The 16,980-nt window shown below is 40.2% G+C and overlaps 2 pseudogenes; both read right to left on the reverse strand.

Annotated features, from left to right (window-relative positions):
* Positions 1-3,456: 3,456 nt before the first annotated feature.
* On the reverse strand, positions 3,457-10,165 carry LOC148824499 (scavenger receptor cysteine-rich type 1 protein M130-like; annotated as a pseudogene).
* Positions 10,166-11,059: 894 nt separating this feature from the next.
* Positions 11,060-16,980, reverse strand: part of LOC148824500 (scavenger receptor cysteine-rich domain-containing protein DMBT1-like) — a 61,969-nt pseudogene continuing 56,048 nt past the window's right edge.

A 16,980-nucleotide genomic window follows, 5' to 3' on the forward strand; every position in this document is an offset into this window, starting at 1 on the left:
ACTTACTAACAAGGTGTTTTAAACAACTACATCTTAACCACCCAGAGAAACTACAAAGTGTCACCAAGTATTTAACTTTTACAGAACACCTACACAGGCCAAAAGAAGAGATATACAGTAGCTGCTTTTTTAAAAAATCAAACAGAATATGAGCTACAGTTAAATCTCTCTCTTTATGAACACGGATGCTACAAAATCAATGGCAGCCTATACCCCTGTTCTAAAATAGCTCCCACTAGTCGGGAGAGGCTGTGTTTAGCTAAGAGAATCTCTAAACAATAAATTAAAGTTTCTAAAAACAACAGAATGGCAAGTTCTCTTAATGAGGTTCAAATATTAAACTCCAACCTGGTCCTTCCAGTTGATCTACAGAAGGATTTCTTACCTTCTGCCTTTCCTGGACTGTTGATTGACACTTAATAATTTACCCGAACATAGTTAACTAAGGTAAAACAAGGTAAACTTTATGATCATTGAATGATCATTGAATCTCACACTATATCTCAGCATACATCTCCTTTCTTTGAAGCCCCTGAGAACTGGAAGTGTTTTAAAAAATCTAGATACACCTGGCTATTGTCAACATTTCCAGTCACAATAGTATAGTGAATGGATGTCTTAACTTGCTGTAACAATTGGAAATTGTAACAGTAAATTGCAAGAGTACTTGCTATCTTTTATTAACCAATCTAAATAAACAGTATACAATTTATTGATATAACCATAACATGCAGAACAAACAACAAGCAACAATAGAACATATCTGAGGAATAGAAGAAAGAGAACACAACGTTTCGGCCGTGGAGCCTTCTTCAGGTGTCAGGACACCTGAAGAAGGCTCCACGGCCGAAACGTTGTGTTCTCTTTCTTCTTTTTTTCAGCATGGAATAAACCTATTACTTGTTCCTTTGCAGCCTACGTATGCTGACGCAGCTACCCACCTGAACTATTGCAGGATGAATGGTGTCTTGCTCAGAATTAAAGTCTAGTGCTGTTCACACACACAGGGTTACACCAGGCTAGTTCAGTTAGATATTAAGCAGTGATAGAATATGTGTAACAGTGTATCTTCTCCATCAATCTCCTACTTTGTTCATCTACAGTTCTAAGACTCTCCTCACCTGTACAGGTAACCCCTGCATCCTCCTTGTGTCGACAGTCGCTCTGATTCAGTCCAGAGTGACAGCAGTCCCACAGGTGAAGCTCACTGCCTGTGCAGTTCACCTCGTCCAGCCAGATGGCGCCACTCCCTGGTCCGAATGAGGCCTCTATCTGTGCACTTACTGCATACCCACAGTCCAGCTGTCTGCAGACCACCTGGGCATCCTGCAGGTCCCAGGAGTCGTCACAGACTTTCCCCCAGGAGCCCTTGTACCGCAGCTCCACCCGGCCAGAGCAGTTAGTACCTCCAGCCAGGCGCAGAGCCAGTGGGACTGAAAGTCAACAGAAAGGTTACCGAGTGTCATTAGATCTGTGACTGTAGACGAGAGCAGAGAGGTTACTCAGTGTCTTCAGCTCAGTGACTGTAGTAGAGATTAGTGAGGTTCTGAATGACTCTAGAAGAGAGCTGTATGGTTACTTTTCCTCAGCTCAGGGCTCCAGTGTCTCTGACTGTTTTACACACTGAATTCACCTGGGCAGTACAGCTGAGGCTGCTCTTCCTGAGGGGCTGGAGTGCTTCTGTCAGCTTCTTTTCTAGGACCTTCAAAGATTAATAATAATTATTTTATTTTATACATGTTTGGATATAAATTAATAAGAATTCAGTTTAAAGCTTTTGTCTGTTCTAAATATGGCAAAACACTAATTTACAGAGCATTACTCTTCCCTCTGTACCTGAGCAGGTGATGTTAGCCACTTCTCGGTCTGTGCAGTCATTCTGACCCCAGGGGGAGGAGGGACACTGCCACAGGGTGGAGTCGTGTTTGCAGCAGGAGACAAAGTCCAGCCATTTGGGATCAGGGCTCAGCCTGGAGTTTGTCTCTCTGATGGTGCCCTTGTCTCCACAGCCCAGCTGTTTACAGATCACCGCAGCTGTAGTGTCTGTCATGCTGTTGGCACAGATGCTGCCCCAGGTGCCATTGTAGTAAACCTCTGCCTATCCTGAACAGCCTGCAGACAGCATCAGGAGAGTGTGATCTGTCAAGACAGCAGGGAAAGTTAAAGGAAACAAACCCTGACAAGACAGCATTTCATTCTGAACTGGTAAGAAACTATAAGCAAACAATGTGAACAGCAACCAGTCTCATTTCCCGTACTAATCCAGTTATAACTGACTCATGTAATGAAACAAGGACAGCTGTACAATAACACAGTTGACATGAAGGTGACAGGAGTGTGTGGTTCTGTTCATTCAGAATCTGGGCAGTGCATCACACAGAGCTTTAAAATCCCATTAGAAGATCAGGTTCTGATCCAAAACGTCATTCTGATCAGCTTAATATTCAGCAGCAGCATAACTAAGTATGAAAGTAGAACGCGTGGGTCAGGGTGAGTGGTGCTGCGCTGTGAAAAGAGAACGTGCTGCTTGGGGTGACATTTAACACCGTGTGGTAAATCAGGATCTGGCCAGAAGCCATTCTTGGAAGAAATCAAAATGAAACATTTGAGGCAGAAAATCACGAAAGTCAATTGATGTGAGAAGTTTGAAGATTGGATTCTAGATCTTGCTGGAGCACTGAGATGAATATATCCCCATTCACTTGTGGAGGGGAATTCACGTTCAGTGCCAGAGTTTCTTTCTTTATTTATTTATTTTTATTTTTGCTGGGATGTGAATATGTGCATTCCCAGCTGTATCATAACTATATCTTAGTCTCTTTTTACAAAGCTTTGTGTGATCTTGGCCCAAAACATTTGAGTGATCTTTTAGTCCCTTATAATCCCTCTCGTACACTTCAATCACAAGGAGCAGGTTACCTAGTTGTTCCTGGAATTAAAAAAGTCACAGCTGGCAACAGAGCATTTTCTTATAGAGCTCCCCATTGATGCAATAGCCTCCCCGCAGATGTGTGGAATTAAGATGCACTCCCAGTGTTCAAATCTGGGTTAAAAACATATTTGTTCAGTCTAGCCTTCGGATAAATATTTAGGAAAAGCAAGCCACGCAACCTACCAATTTCTGTTTTCGTTGTCATTCACTAATACTTTATTTCTTGTCTATCCATCCATTCTGAGGTGGACTGTTAGGAAGCCCAGGCCCAGAATCCAGCTCCTTCTACCTGTCGAACTCAACTTCCCAGAGAAATTTCAACCAAAGGAAACTACTGAACATTCCAGACACTGCTGGATCTCACTACACATTACTGAAATAAAAATACTATCTTTTTCACCATGTCTGTTCATTTTAATTAAAAGAGGAGGATAGGCTCCCCCTTTTGAGCCTGGTTCCTCTCACGGTTTCTTCCTACTATTGTCTAGAGGAGTTTTTCCTTGCCACTGTTGCCTTAGGCTTGCTCACTGGGGGTTCAGGCCTGGAAATCTATAAAGCTGCTTTGTGACAATGTCTATTGAAAAAATACAAATAAAACTAAATTGTATTGAATTGAATTTTCCTCAATAGGATATATTTAAGCACTCCAAATGCAAACCATATCCACGTTGTGGAATTCGAGAATATGGATGTTTTTTTTTTCGTTCGCTTACCTGAACACAGGATTCTCACATCCTCCTTGTGTCTACAGTCATGCTGTCCCCACCTGCTGAAGGACACTCCCACAGAGACGACTCGCTCCCCAGACAATCCACCTTGTCCAGCCAGATGGGTCCAGTTCCCTGGCTGAAGGAGGCTGGCACTGGGGCACTGAGAGCCGTCCCACACTGGAGCTGCCTGCACACCACCTGAGAGTCTGCCAGCTCCCAGGAGTCATCGCAGACTGTCCCCCAGGAGCCATTGTGATAAACCTCCAGCCTCTCAGCACAATCGCCTCCTGCTCCAACCAGCCTTAAGGAGCGCTGGGCTAGGAGAGAGGCAGGACCAAGTGATAAAGACACATTCCTATAAACATAGTAGTTCAGGTGGGTAGCTGAGTCAGCATGCAAAGCAACAAGTAATAGGTTTATTCCATGCTGAAAAAAAGAAGAAAGAAAACACAACGTTTCGGCTGTGGAGCCTTCTTCAGGTGTGAATTTCTATAAACATTGCTGATACAATTACCTCCTACCTCATCTAGCCTGAGGGAGTGCTGGGCTAGGAAAGAGACATATATATCATAATGGCTGGAGTGGTGCCATTCAAGCTAACGTTGACTCTTAAAAAAAAGTTAGGAGTCTCAAAAATATTAGTTTACATATCTGCAGAACTGGTAAGCACAGAGGAACAAAGTGAATCTTTTGGTTTACTCAAATTACCTCCTTATTAGAGTTGTCATCAGACTAAATTCACAGGATAAAATATAAACAAAGAGAAAGAAGAGAGAGGTAACTGAAGGAAGGAAGAGAGAGGGGGCATGTCAGACAAGAAGAACTGGAGATAAAATTCTAGTTAAATAATGTGAACCTTGTTTAAGAGACCTTGCAGTCTTGTAATTTAAGAACATTAAAACATTTTCAGGTTTCCTTTATTGTGCAATCCTCAGGCTAAAGGCATTTTCTCCTAATTGGAGGTTTAGAATAGAAAGTAGATTTTCATTCACGTTTCTGCATGATATTAGTGAGAACATATTCTGTTCATTTATGATGCAGGATAATTCTCTGGTTAGCCTGTTTATGCATCATAAAGGATTTCAGATTTTATATAACAAGGGGTAAACTATGGATTTTTACCCTGTCTTCAAACTAAGTGTCTGTTGAAAACCCGAATAGAAATAGCTATTAGTCAATGAATTCTGACCATTCGGAGGCTTAGAGAGATATCATTGCTGTTTGTGGCAATGCTGAGCAAAAACCAAGTTTTTGTTTAATCTTCATTGTCTGCATGTCAGTCAAGTGAAGATCAATCAGATTCTTATTTGCTAGCAATCAGTTTGTAAGAAGTCTTCTTTTTTACTGCTTAAATCCTATATATAGCCTCTCTAGCACCGCCTATGTCACTAAGACATACGAGAAATGTGATGATTCAGGTTTAATATCCAAGGGTTTAGCTTCAATTCAAGCCTTGGTCCAGGCCTCTACTGTCTATACTTCACAAGATATTGCACCCCAAGATGTTTAAGGGCACTTTCTTCCAGGTGGAAATTTCCCCTGGATTCTGTGACAACCTGAGACTCCATCTCCAATGGATTTGTTAAGATTCTGAATGTTTTCATGTTTATTTTCTTGTTATATCAATGGAAATCCTGCTCATTCAAGATAAAACATTATATATCATTAACACAACTAAAAGATTGTTTTTATGGACCTAATAAACCAGTACTTTTCAATGCGTATGATGTAGTAAGTGCATCTACATCCATACTTTCCGGTAATGCCCACCAATCATTCTTTTAAAAAAAGAAATAGATAAAATGTTTGGTTCCTTAGGCTGTAGAGTTTCATTGTTCTTAATTAATCTATTGACTTGTCATGCAAATATTCTCAGTTTTCATCTCTGTTGCTCACAACTGCAAGAAAGGAGATCTTAATGAATTAGAAGCACAGGCCTCACATCTGTGGTCAGCAGTGCATTAACCTGATGACAAAACATTGCATCTCTACAGCAAGGGATGATTGGATCGAACAATATACAGAGCCTCTTCTACAGACATGCTCAAGTTTCAGGAAACATTTATCCCAGCTTTATTACCTGTCTATATTAATGGACCAAAGACTTAAAATAGGAACAAATATCACTTCATACAATATTTTAACTCTTAACAGGTCCAGCTGTTATAATTTGTGACAAATCTTTTAGGGTTTGTCTTTTATGTCCTACATATCAATCTGCATATGATAACAGTCAAAAATACTTTGAATGGCTCCTACCTGAGCAGAGCTGGGCAACATCCTGTCCAGTGTTGCAGCTGACTGTATGTGGAGAACTGCAGTTCACCAGGTGAGACTCATCCCCGGAGCACTTAATACCTGTCAAACACACAGCACTGTCACTGTCCCATACAGAGAGGAGTTATAAACTTGTACTACAGAGCACTGAATACCTGTCAGACACACAGCACTGTTGCCTGTCTCATACACAGAGGAGTGGTATATTTGCACCACTGAGCCACAGCCTAGCTCTCTGCAGACCACAGAGGCCTCTCTGTAGCCCCAGGAGTGCTGGAGGAGTCTCCCCCAGGTACTGTTGTAGTGAACCACCACCTGGCCATCACAGTGACGCTCTCCTCCTGACAGCCGGACTCCACCATCTAGAGCTGACAAGGATGAATCTAAAAAAATGAATGAACATCACGTTTTATTGTCAGTCAGATATCAGTACCATAAAACCAACCCACGGAGATGGAGAATTTGTTTTGTCCAGGTGAAAGGATGGAAAATGTGTTCATACCTGACTGATTTCACCATTATCTTTTGGTAAAATTTACATGACACATCCATGTGTTCAACCTCAAGAAGCATTGTTTTTAAATAATAACATCACCTTATTAACCCTTTACAATTTCTTGCATTAGGAATTATCTTTTCATATATCCCAGCTTACTCTCCATGAGATATACAGACAGGGAGAGAGCATGGGGTCAGAGCACAGGGTCTGCCATTGTACAGCACCCGTGGAGCAGTTGGGGTTAAGGGCCTTGCTCAGGAGCCCAACAGAGTAGGATTCCTCTGCCAGCTACAGGATTTGAACCAACAACCTTCTAGCCACAGGCAAAGAGCCTTAGCCACAGAGCCACCACTCCACCCAATATTAATCATTAACAGTTTTACAACAAAATGTTTGGACATCATGTTTCATTTATTGGATCGCATTGTGGTGCAGTAGTTAACATTGCTGCCTCACAGCACGAATGACCTGCATGTTCTTCCCATGTTCACGTGGGTTTCCTACCACAGTCCAGAAACATTCTGACAGGTTAATTAGATTTTGGGATAACTGCCTCAGGTATCAGTGTGTGTTTGTGTCTGTGTGTGCACTGTGATGGACTGGTATCACTTTCTCCTGTTGCTTGCTTGGGTAGGCTCCAGCTCCCCCATGACCCTAAATTGGATGAAGCTGTTAGAAAATGTTTGGATTGAATTTTAATTTAAAAGACAATTTTTCACTAGGATCCAACAGATTGATGGAAGTGGAGCACCAGCAATGTGTCAAAATCACATTTACATTCTGCATGTAATGGCTGCATGTCCCAATTTCATATATTTTTAATAGTTAACATGTTTAATTATCAAGATGTAAATTGGTTTGATAGTTGCATTCTCACCAGAGCAGATGACTCCTGCGTCCTGTCCATGAGAGCACACTGCTCTCCCCCATGAAGAGACAGCACAGTGTGAGAGACGGCTCTCATTGCCCCGGCACTCAAACACATCAGCCCATACTGGTCCACTGCCCTGTCCAAACCAGGCCTGTCGTGGCGCTGCTACAGCCTCCCCACAGCCCAGCTGCTGGCAGAGAACACTGACATCTCGCAGGTCCCAGTATTGGTCACACACTGTCCCCCATTTACTGTCGTACTGCAGCTCCAATTGTCCAGAGCAGGAGTCCGAGCCATTCGCCAGCCTGAACCCTGTGTATCCTGCAGATAGGAGAGAACTTCATCAGCATGACACCATAACAGGGCACATGAAATACAACAATAAAAAAAATCAATAAGATGAAAAAACTATAACATCCAGCTCTCAGTGACCGAGAGACCAACAGAAAGCTTTGACTAAGAACACATATTGTGATGCCATGTTAAGGCATCTTCAAGGCGTGTTACTTTTCCCAGGGACTCCTTTATTTTTGCCAAGCTTTCCCAGTACCTAAGATAGTGATGTGAAGCTCACAAGAGACAATGTGCTCCCTGCTCCAGGCCTGATGAAACCAGGAAGGACAACCAGGAGAAGAAGACGCAGAACAAATACTGCCCGATCATCAGCTTCCAGGCTGAAGGCTTTCACTTTTATTTTTCAGCACTACAACCCCAGCCTTAGACCTGAAGAAGAGTGTTGTGATGCTCTCACCTAGCCTTCCCAAAACTTAGAGAGTGTGCGGGTGTGCCCGTTGTGGCTAACAATGAACCACAAAAAAAACAAACAAACAGCACTTGTGCCTGTTTTTGAAAAAACAAACCAGAGTACAAATTTATTTGACAATCTCAGGTACAACATTAGTTAACTAGTACCAGTTACATGTGAGGTCCTATCAATAAGAAAAATAAAAAAAGTAACTAGCTGTGAACCCGAAAACACTACAAACACAAAAAGGAAAGTCTTCCGGCTAACTCCCTGTTCTAATCTGACTAACAACTACGAAAAACAAAACAACTAAAATGAACAAATCCAAGACATGAATAAAAATAAAAATAAAAGTCTCAATCAAAAAATTTTCCTGGACACTGGTATTCTATTTTGCTCCTCATGTCTCACTAGATCTCTCATTTACCTATATATAGGCCAACTGGAGGTCCACAGCTGATATTAATTAAGACGTGACCTACAGCAAATACAGATGAGAAAACAGACTGCAATACAGGCAGATAGCGAGATAAGGACGACCCACAAGTAACATTTGTATATACCTGTAACAGCCACTGCCATCACATAGACCTTTCTCAGCCTCAGGGCTGAAGAGCAGCTACCTGCTACAGGACCAGCTACTTATTTTTCCACCCACTCTGAGGGCTTAAGGACAGGCTGCTGCTATTAAAACAGGCTTCGACACAGAATAGGCTTGGAGCTGTATCCAGCCTCAGGGCTGAGGGGCAGTTGTGGCTACAGCAGAGGTTGAAGGTGTACACAATACAGCCCAGGGAGAAACTTCCATCACCTCGGCCATTATACTGTGCTATTTTCTTATACCCCTTTAGGGGTATACAAACCAGGCGGACTACTGGAACAATGACACAGGGACTGTCCAACATCAGTGCTACACTAGTCCGACACAACTCTCATACACCGCCTCTGCAATACCCTGGGTTGTGTCACAAATGACAACAACCTCGCCTTTAGTCAAGCGATCTTATCTTACCTGTGCAAGTGAGACCCACAGCTCTGCTCTGGGAGCAGCTCTGCTCTGGCCTGGCTGCAGTGAGGCAGTTCTTTAGCTTGGACTCTTGTCCTGTACACTGGAACTGCTCTGACCCGAGTGGACCCTGGCCCCGTCCGAAATGAGCCCCTCTGTGTATCACTGAAGGAGCCCCACGGTCCAGCTCCCGACAGACAACCTCTGCATCCTGCCAGTCAAAATCAGAGTCACACACTGAGGTCCAGGTGTTCTTGAGATTCACCTCCACTCTCCCAGAGCAGAGACTGTGTCCATTCACCAGCCTCACAAAACCAGCAATAGAGAACTACAGGCTGTCAGTCTGAGCAGGTAATCTCTCATAGTGCAGCTCATTGCTCACTGTCACTGAACCTGGTGTCTGTGAAAATTAAACTTACTACACTATGAAAATAAATTAACTTCATGTAAAAAAACAAATCTCAATTTAAATCTTGACTTCTTATTGTTCCACTCATAAATAGATTTACACCTATGATTAGGTGTAGAATTACATTCTATAAATGAATATACTGTTACAATTGTACAATAATGCAGAGTGCCTTCAATAAGAATATAGATAATAGGATAGATATAGATAAGAAAGTAGATAGGGTATAAATAAAAATGAAATGAGAGAGGAGAGTCGGAAGAAAATCTGAAAGGTCAACATCAAATAGCTAAACCAAAACCAAAACGTTGGGGCTGAATGTTTTTATTTAATGTAAAATTGATTAATTTCCTCCAGACATAATGTAGATACATGTTAATCTAATAATTTTAGATGAATGTTAAACTCTGTTATGAGCAAAGACTCTAAATCATCAATCTCCACCTCTGTGCTTCAACATGTGCTTCTGAAGAAGGTGTTCAGTGCTTTATTAGCTGTACACTGGGGCAAATACAAGATACAAAAATCAGAGACAATAAATTGATCAGTTTGTCGAATATTACAAATCAAAATATCACCATCATTCCAGCTGTCCCACATGTTCATAGAAATAACCACAATGCTGAAGATGCCACCTGTGGAACACAACAGTGAGCCCACAATACCATTAACACACACCTGGCCAGATCTACTGACGCCTGATACCAATATACCATTAGCACACACCTGAAACTACTGACCAGAACCACTGACACCTGACACCAAACTACCATTAAATCACACCTGTAACTGGCCAGATCTACTGATGCCTGATACCAATCTACCATTAGCACACACCTGAAACTACTGACCAGAAACCACTGACACCTGACATCAAATACCATTAAATCACACCTGAAACTGGCCAGATCTACTGACACCTTATACCAAGGGTATGGGATGGAGTGTTTTATGTGGAATTGGAGAGTCACTGTATGATAACTTTCATTGATAATGTAAATAATATGCTGGAAATTTGTGAAAAAAACTGAGTCATTGAGATTTACAGTGTTTGTACTGCAAACTGTGACAGATTCTCAAGACTCTCATAGTTCATTGGCACTCACAAAATCTATCACACCACATAGACTCTAATTTCCACAAAGAGTCTCTCTTGGAAAAACAGGCTTCCTGTCATCAGACAGTTGTCCTTTAGGAACTGGTTAGGTGACTGACAGCTTTCTTGGAAAAATAGTTCAGGCCAGATCCTGAAACTTATATCATCACAAAATACAAAAATAACATTTCTCACAGACAATACCCTAGTGTATCCTAGAAAAGAGGGAAACAGATGGATACATTTGGTGTCACAATTAATACTGTGAGACATATTTGGGTTAACACGTTCAGTGTTTTCTGTGTGGTCATGTGCTTGGAGTGAGTGAAGTTTTATTTGATCTCTGACCCAGGGAAAAGTGTGGACGGCTGAGGAGAGAATGCAGGCTCGTGCTGTGTCCGTTATTTTTTTTCTTTTTCTTTCTTGATCTGCTAGTTTTGTTTTGTTTTTATCAATAAAGCTTGATAATCGGCCAGTGAAAGCTCTGTTTTCCGTCACATGAATGCCTAAAACTCTAAACCGAACCCAGGATTTTACCATACTTATTTGGAATGAAATGAATGTAAACCATTCTACCAGAGCAGAGCACACCGGCATCCTCATCATGGCCACAGTCTTCCACTCTCCACCCAGGTTATCTACAGTCCTTGAGTGCTGACTCCTGCCCGGTGCAGGAAACTTCATCCAGCCAGGTCGGTTCAGCTCCTGGTCCAAAGTGAGCTCCTCCAGGTGCTAATAGAGCAGAACCACAGCCCAGCTGTCTGCACACCACTGCAGCATCTTTGAGATTCCACTTATCGTCACACACTGTCCCCCACTATCCCTCATGATAAATCTCCACTCTCCCTTCACAAGGACTGGCACCATTCACCAGCTTCACATCAGCACTGCCTGCAGAGATTGAAACAATATACATTTATACATCCATTATACAATGTTATACAATGTACATTGTACAATGTACAGACTTATAACCACATCTACAGGATTCTTTACATTTACACATATTAGAATCAAACCTGGTATTTATATTTTTATTTTGTTTTTCCTGTTTGACTTGACTGTGTGTAAGATACTGGAGAGTCTAGCAGCACAGTGACTGTTTGAGATACTGGAGAGTCTCTCTGTATTTACACACTTATGAATCTCTTTAAAAGTGTTGTATTTGAAAGTGTGATTTATGAAAATACAAATTGGAAAAAAAAATAGACAAGAATATAATATAATGCTACAATAGACAAGAATATGACATATCAGTTCCAGCATTATCACAATTATTTTTTTCAGAGAATTTGTTTTGCTCTTGAAACATTAAATATGTGAACAATGTATTTTTTTATATTTGACTTTTAAAGATCTTAATTAATGATTGATTGATTCACAGGTTGAATTATATTTAATTAAAATCATTTATAACATCATAATTTATAAACATCCATAAAACTGAATTTAAATTGGAACAAAAAAACTGTGTCACTGCAGTGGATAATGTCTATAATTATTGTATGGCTTCAGTGGGCTTTGTCTTGAGTTCCTGTATATTTTCTGGGGCATATGGTCACTACAGTGGACAGAGGCTATAATGACTGTGTTCCTGTGTTATTGGGAGTTGTGGTCACTACAGTGGACAGTGACTGTATTTACTGTGTTCCTGTATTAATGGGTGTTTTAGTCACTACAGTGGACAGTTGCTGTAATGAGTGCACAACTTCAGAGAGCTCTGGTGCTGAGATGCATTTGATGCATATATCCTCATTCTCTGTGTGAACTGTGAACAATGTATTTCTTGCCTTTACCTCTCAACATCTAAATTGAACACATGATTGTCTGATTAAATTATATTAAAGCACAACATTTTTCAACAATAGCAGTTAGGTTTAACACAGACACACATACTTTGACTATATTATTGTGATGTTGTCTTGAAAAACTGCTCAAAAAACTTGTGGTTATGAATCTCTAAGTGAAATCCTGTTTTTATATTTTTAAGTCATATGATATTATGTATTAATATTTAATTTGTATTAACCTTACACTAATAACTTTCCATCACAGTGGAACACAAGTTTTTATATAACCTAGAGGAAAGGTTTCTTGTTTTCACAGCAACTCAATGTCATACAGTTTAAAGACAGAATCCTGGTCTGTTTGAAAACTGGAGTTTTAATGGCTGCATTAAAACTCCAGTCTTAATTCTCTAGCATAAACACTTTAATCTTTAATGATACATTTACTGTATGTACATCTGCTAATACATAATAAAAATATCAGAAACTTAAAAGTACTCCAACCTTTAATAACAAACTTATTTCTATTAATGTATCTCTCTGTAATAATACAATATCTGTGTCTCAATAATACTCCAGTCTTTACTAACACACTAATTTCTCTTTATACACCAGTCTCTAATAATACCATATAGAGGAGACAGAGTTGAGCACAATAAAGCCATAAATAATCCAGGGTAAATATTTCTGAATCACCCTGTATGATAATAAAACAATCAACAACCCAGGGTAAACATTTCTGAATCACCCTAATCAACAGGCTAAATATTTCTGAATCAGCCTGCATGCTATTATATTATTATGGAATCATTTTTCTCATTTGTCACATGTTCCGGCATATCACTCAAACTGCTGCTAACATATGAAGGATGTTATTATTATTAGTGCAACAGATTACGTTTTTAAAACAACTTTTTAAATAGATATTATATACTAATTTTATATAACATTTGTACATAAGATCAAAAATTATCAAGAGAGTGATAATGACCAGCATCTACTGTAGGTGATTAACATGGAAACCAAAAAAAACCTGCTCGACATAGCCTAACATAGACATGTCTTATACAGCATAGTTTCTAAATGTGTATAAATTATGTATTAATAACATGTAAATATACCAACAAGTATACTAGAGAGATGTGTGTAGTACATGTACCATCCATGGTGTAAATATTATTAATTCTGATTTATTTAATAAAATTACCATAGATTGTATTTTTTTTTCTGAACTTGCAAACCCAGAATAAAATCATTTTGAACAATTTTTGATAAATTCCCACAAAGTTTCATTTAAAATAAAATCTCTCAAACACAGTACTCTTTTTTCTATCGAAAACTATAACCTTATGATTAAATGTACATTGATGGATGTGGAATTATTATGAATATGGGTGATTAAAAAACAAACAAAGTGGTTCTAGGCAATTGATTATTTTTCCTAAATTATAGAACCTGAATGAAATTAATAAGTTTAATAAAAATTAAATAATATTTTAGTAATATTCTGTAGAGGATAAATAAAATACAAAGATCTAAAACTAAAACTATTCTAAGCAGCTATTATGCTTCCCTACTCACACACTCAGAAAAAAAGTTATAATAATTAGTATAGTTATTTTAATTTTTAATAATTTTAATAACCTGCAAAGCTGATTGTCAAATAAACATGAAAAATTATTCAACCCACTTTTTTCTCCTTTTCCATCTAAACTTTAATTTCAGTTAATCTTAAATTTCAGACATGACAGGAAAAGACTGGACACTTACTAGCTGATCTGTGCAGCACCAGGACAGCGAGAGAGAAGATGGACAGGCAGCTCTCCATTGTCATCAGGACAGAGTGCAGCTGAGACCCCTGTCTTCACCCCTGAGCCCACAGGGCAACTGAGCTGCTGCTCCGCACCCTGGACCCCCAGTAACAACACAGCCCCCCGCCCCGCCAATCACACACAGCACTGCCTTTTCAGACTGACAGCAGGAACCTCTCACACAGGCGGGACGGCCAATTAGACAGGGCTCTTTCAGTCTTCTCCATATATATCAGAGACACATCACTGTTTCCTCTCCCTAAAGACACTCCCAGCAGTGCGGAGGAGAGGAGAGACAGGAGCAGCTCTGTGTCTCACTGGAGGAAACACAGATACAGACACAGACAGCAGGGCTGCAGAGATCAGATATAAACATGAAAAAAATATCTTGAGTTCTAGACAAGTATTATAATTGTAAATCAGTATCAAGATAATCAAATATGTATATATGGTTCTGTGATTCTTGTTGTCTGTATCAGGCAGTGTCCTGTGACTGGTGTCCTGAATAGGGTCCTGTGACTCTTGCTGTCTGTGTTCCTTGTTTTTCGGTGCTGTGGTCACTATAGTGGATAGTGGCTATACCGAATGTGTCCTGAGAGCTGTGGTCTCTATAGTGTACAGTGACCACAATGACTGTAGAATTGTGCTGATCCTATTTCTTCCTGTGGGTTCCTGTGTAACTGGGTTCTGTGGTCACTGCAGTGGACAGTGGTTTCAATGGCTGAGTGACTCAGGCAGAGTGCAGTGACTAGAATCCTGAATATGGTCCTGTGTGTCTTGCTGTCTGTGTTAGGCAGTGTCCAGTGACTGGTGTCCTGAATATGGTTCTGTGTGTCTTACGGTCTGTGTTAGGCAGTTTCCAGTGACTGGTGTCCTGCAGTAAGTCAAAGAGAAGTTATTGTATCTCCAGACAGCAGTGTCCTCTGGTCCTGGTCAAGGACAGTGTGAGGAGAGCCTGTCCTCTAGGGGCTAGTGGTTTCACTCAGGTCAGCACAGGAATACAGAGACAAGGTGGACTGAATAAGAACTGGCTGTCCTGTGGCTGTGATCAGAGACCAATAATTTAAATGAAAAAGAAAGAAAAGCCCAGCAGTGCTTGTCCCCTCTGTACTGAGCCTGGTGGACAACAGCTCTTCCAGTTGAGTCCCCCAGACCCCAAGTCTGTCCCTGTGCAGCTCCAGTCCACACAGATGTTCCAGCCCCTCCAGCTGTGGCCCCAGTGTCTCTTTGTGTGGAGCTGACTGTGTGACTGAGACTCTCTAACAGCACAGTGGAGCTGAACTGACACTGATACCCTGATACACCCCCAGGCTGAACAGAGTGAGGATACGGCTCACCTCCTCCACCTTATTTTCAGTAGTGGTAGTAGCTGTAGTGTCAGTGGCAGCAGTATTAGTAGCAGTAACAATACTACTTGCAGCAGTAATGATAGTAGTAATACTAGCTTTAGTAACATTACTAGTAGCAGTAGGAGTAGCAGTGAAATCTTCTTAGTTGTTGTTGTATCAGTGACAGCAGTAGTAGTAGCTATAGTAGCAGTAGTAATAGTAGTAGTATTAGTAGTTATGCTGTATTTTTACTCTTTAGTTCAACAATATAGCAGAGCTGTGTTGCAGCTTCACTATAATAACTGCAGCAGCAGGAGCAGAAGAGCAGGTGACAGTTTCAAAGTCGGAAAAACAGCAAAATGAAAAATCAGTCTTTGTGAAGACACCCAGTGAGAACACAGCTCACCTCCTCCTTATTAATAGTAGTAGCAGTATTAGCAGCGGCAGCAGTAGCAACTAGTAGTAGTAACTGCAAGAGCAGAATAGCAGGAGTCAGTTTCAAAGTATAAAAACACAACAAAATTATGAATTTGAAACAATCAGTCCTTGTTAATACAGCCTAACAGCTGTGATTTAATTTATCAATCCCTGTTAGGCCAAGATAAAAAAAATAATATAATGACATGACAACATACAGTATACAGATGCAGCCATTTAAAACAAGCGGGCGATACCGCATTATTTTGCGGTGCGCTTGACGCAGCCTACCGCGAGTTACCGTAAATTCTCATATAGTACCTCATAATACCACGTGGTACCGCAAGTAAAATAATAGTATCCGGAATTTCCGCAAGGTGGAGCTAATAAAGCTCAACCTCTCATGTTTGAGCTGTCGCCATCAAAGTCTTTAACAAAGATATTACTAATAGTATTAATAATGAATGACCTTGGACAAGCTGTAAACTCAAAGTATTGCCCTGGTCCACATTCTTTTTTTCATTGACCGTCTTTGTAAAAGTAACACCACAGCATTTCGCAATCATGCATTTGTTTCCAATCATGCAAAGTACAGTAATTTTTGAGAATCTCCGATTTACCATGCCTTTCACATGCTCATAAAAGAGATTGATTTAGGAACATAAACATATTACTGTATGCAAACTGAACTGTATACAGTATGTACCTGTATATGTATATTTAATGTCTTTACTGTGCCTGTTTAAGTATTGAATATTTATATGGAATTTTACCACTGAAGGGAAATCTTAGTAGCTGAGCATAACAAGAATAGGAGCATACTGTAACGCGTGTGAAGGCCATAAATGATATTAATTTTGGAACATAAACATACAGTATATGGCTGGTCTTGGTACTTTAAAGAAAAAATACACACCAGTATTCCATTTCTCCCTAAACATTTTAAGCATCGAAGTCTTTAACTAACGTGATACTGGAGTCAACAAGCATACTTTTAGAATTTGATTAAAAGGGAATATAATATGGAATCGCGTATCTAAAGAAATTAATAACGATATAATTATATTCATGTACCGCAACACAAGAATAGTA

The sequence above is a fragment of the Atractosteus spatula genome, chromosome 10 (genome assembly GCF_055471065.1).
Source record: "Atractosteus spatula isolate fAtrSpa1 chromosome 10, fAtrSpa1.hap1, whole genome shotgun sequence".
NCBI lineage: Eukaryota > Metazoa > Chordata > Actinopteri > Semionotiformes > Lepisosteidae > Atractosteus > Atractosteus spatula.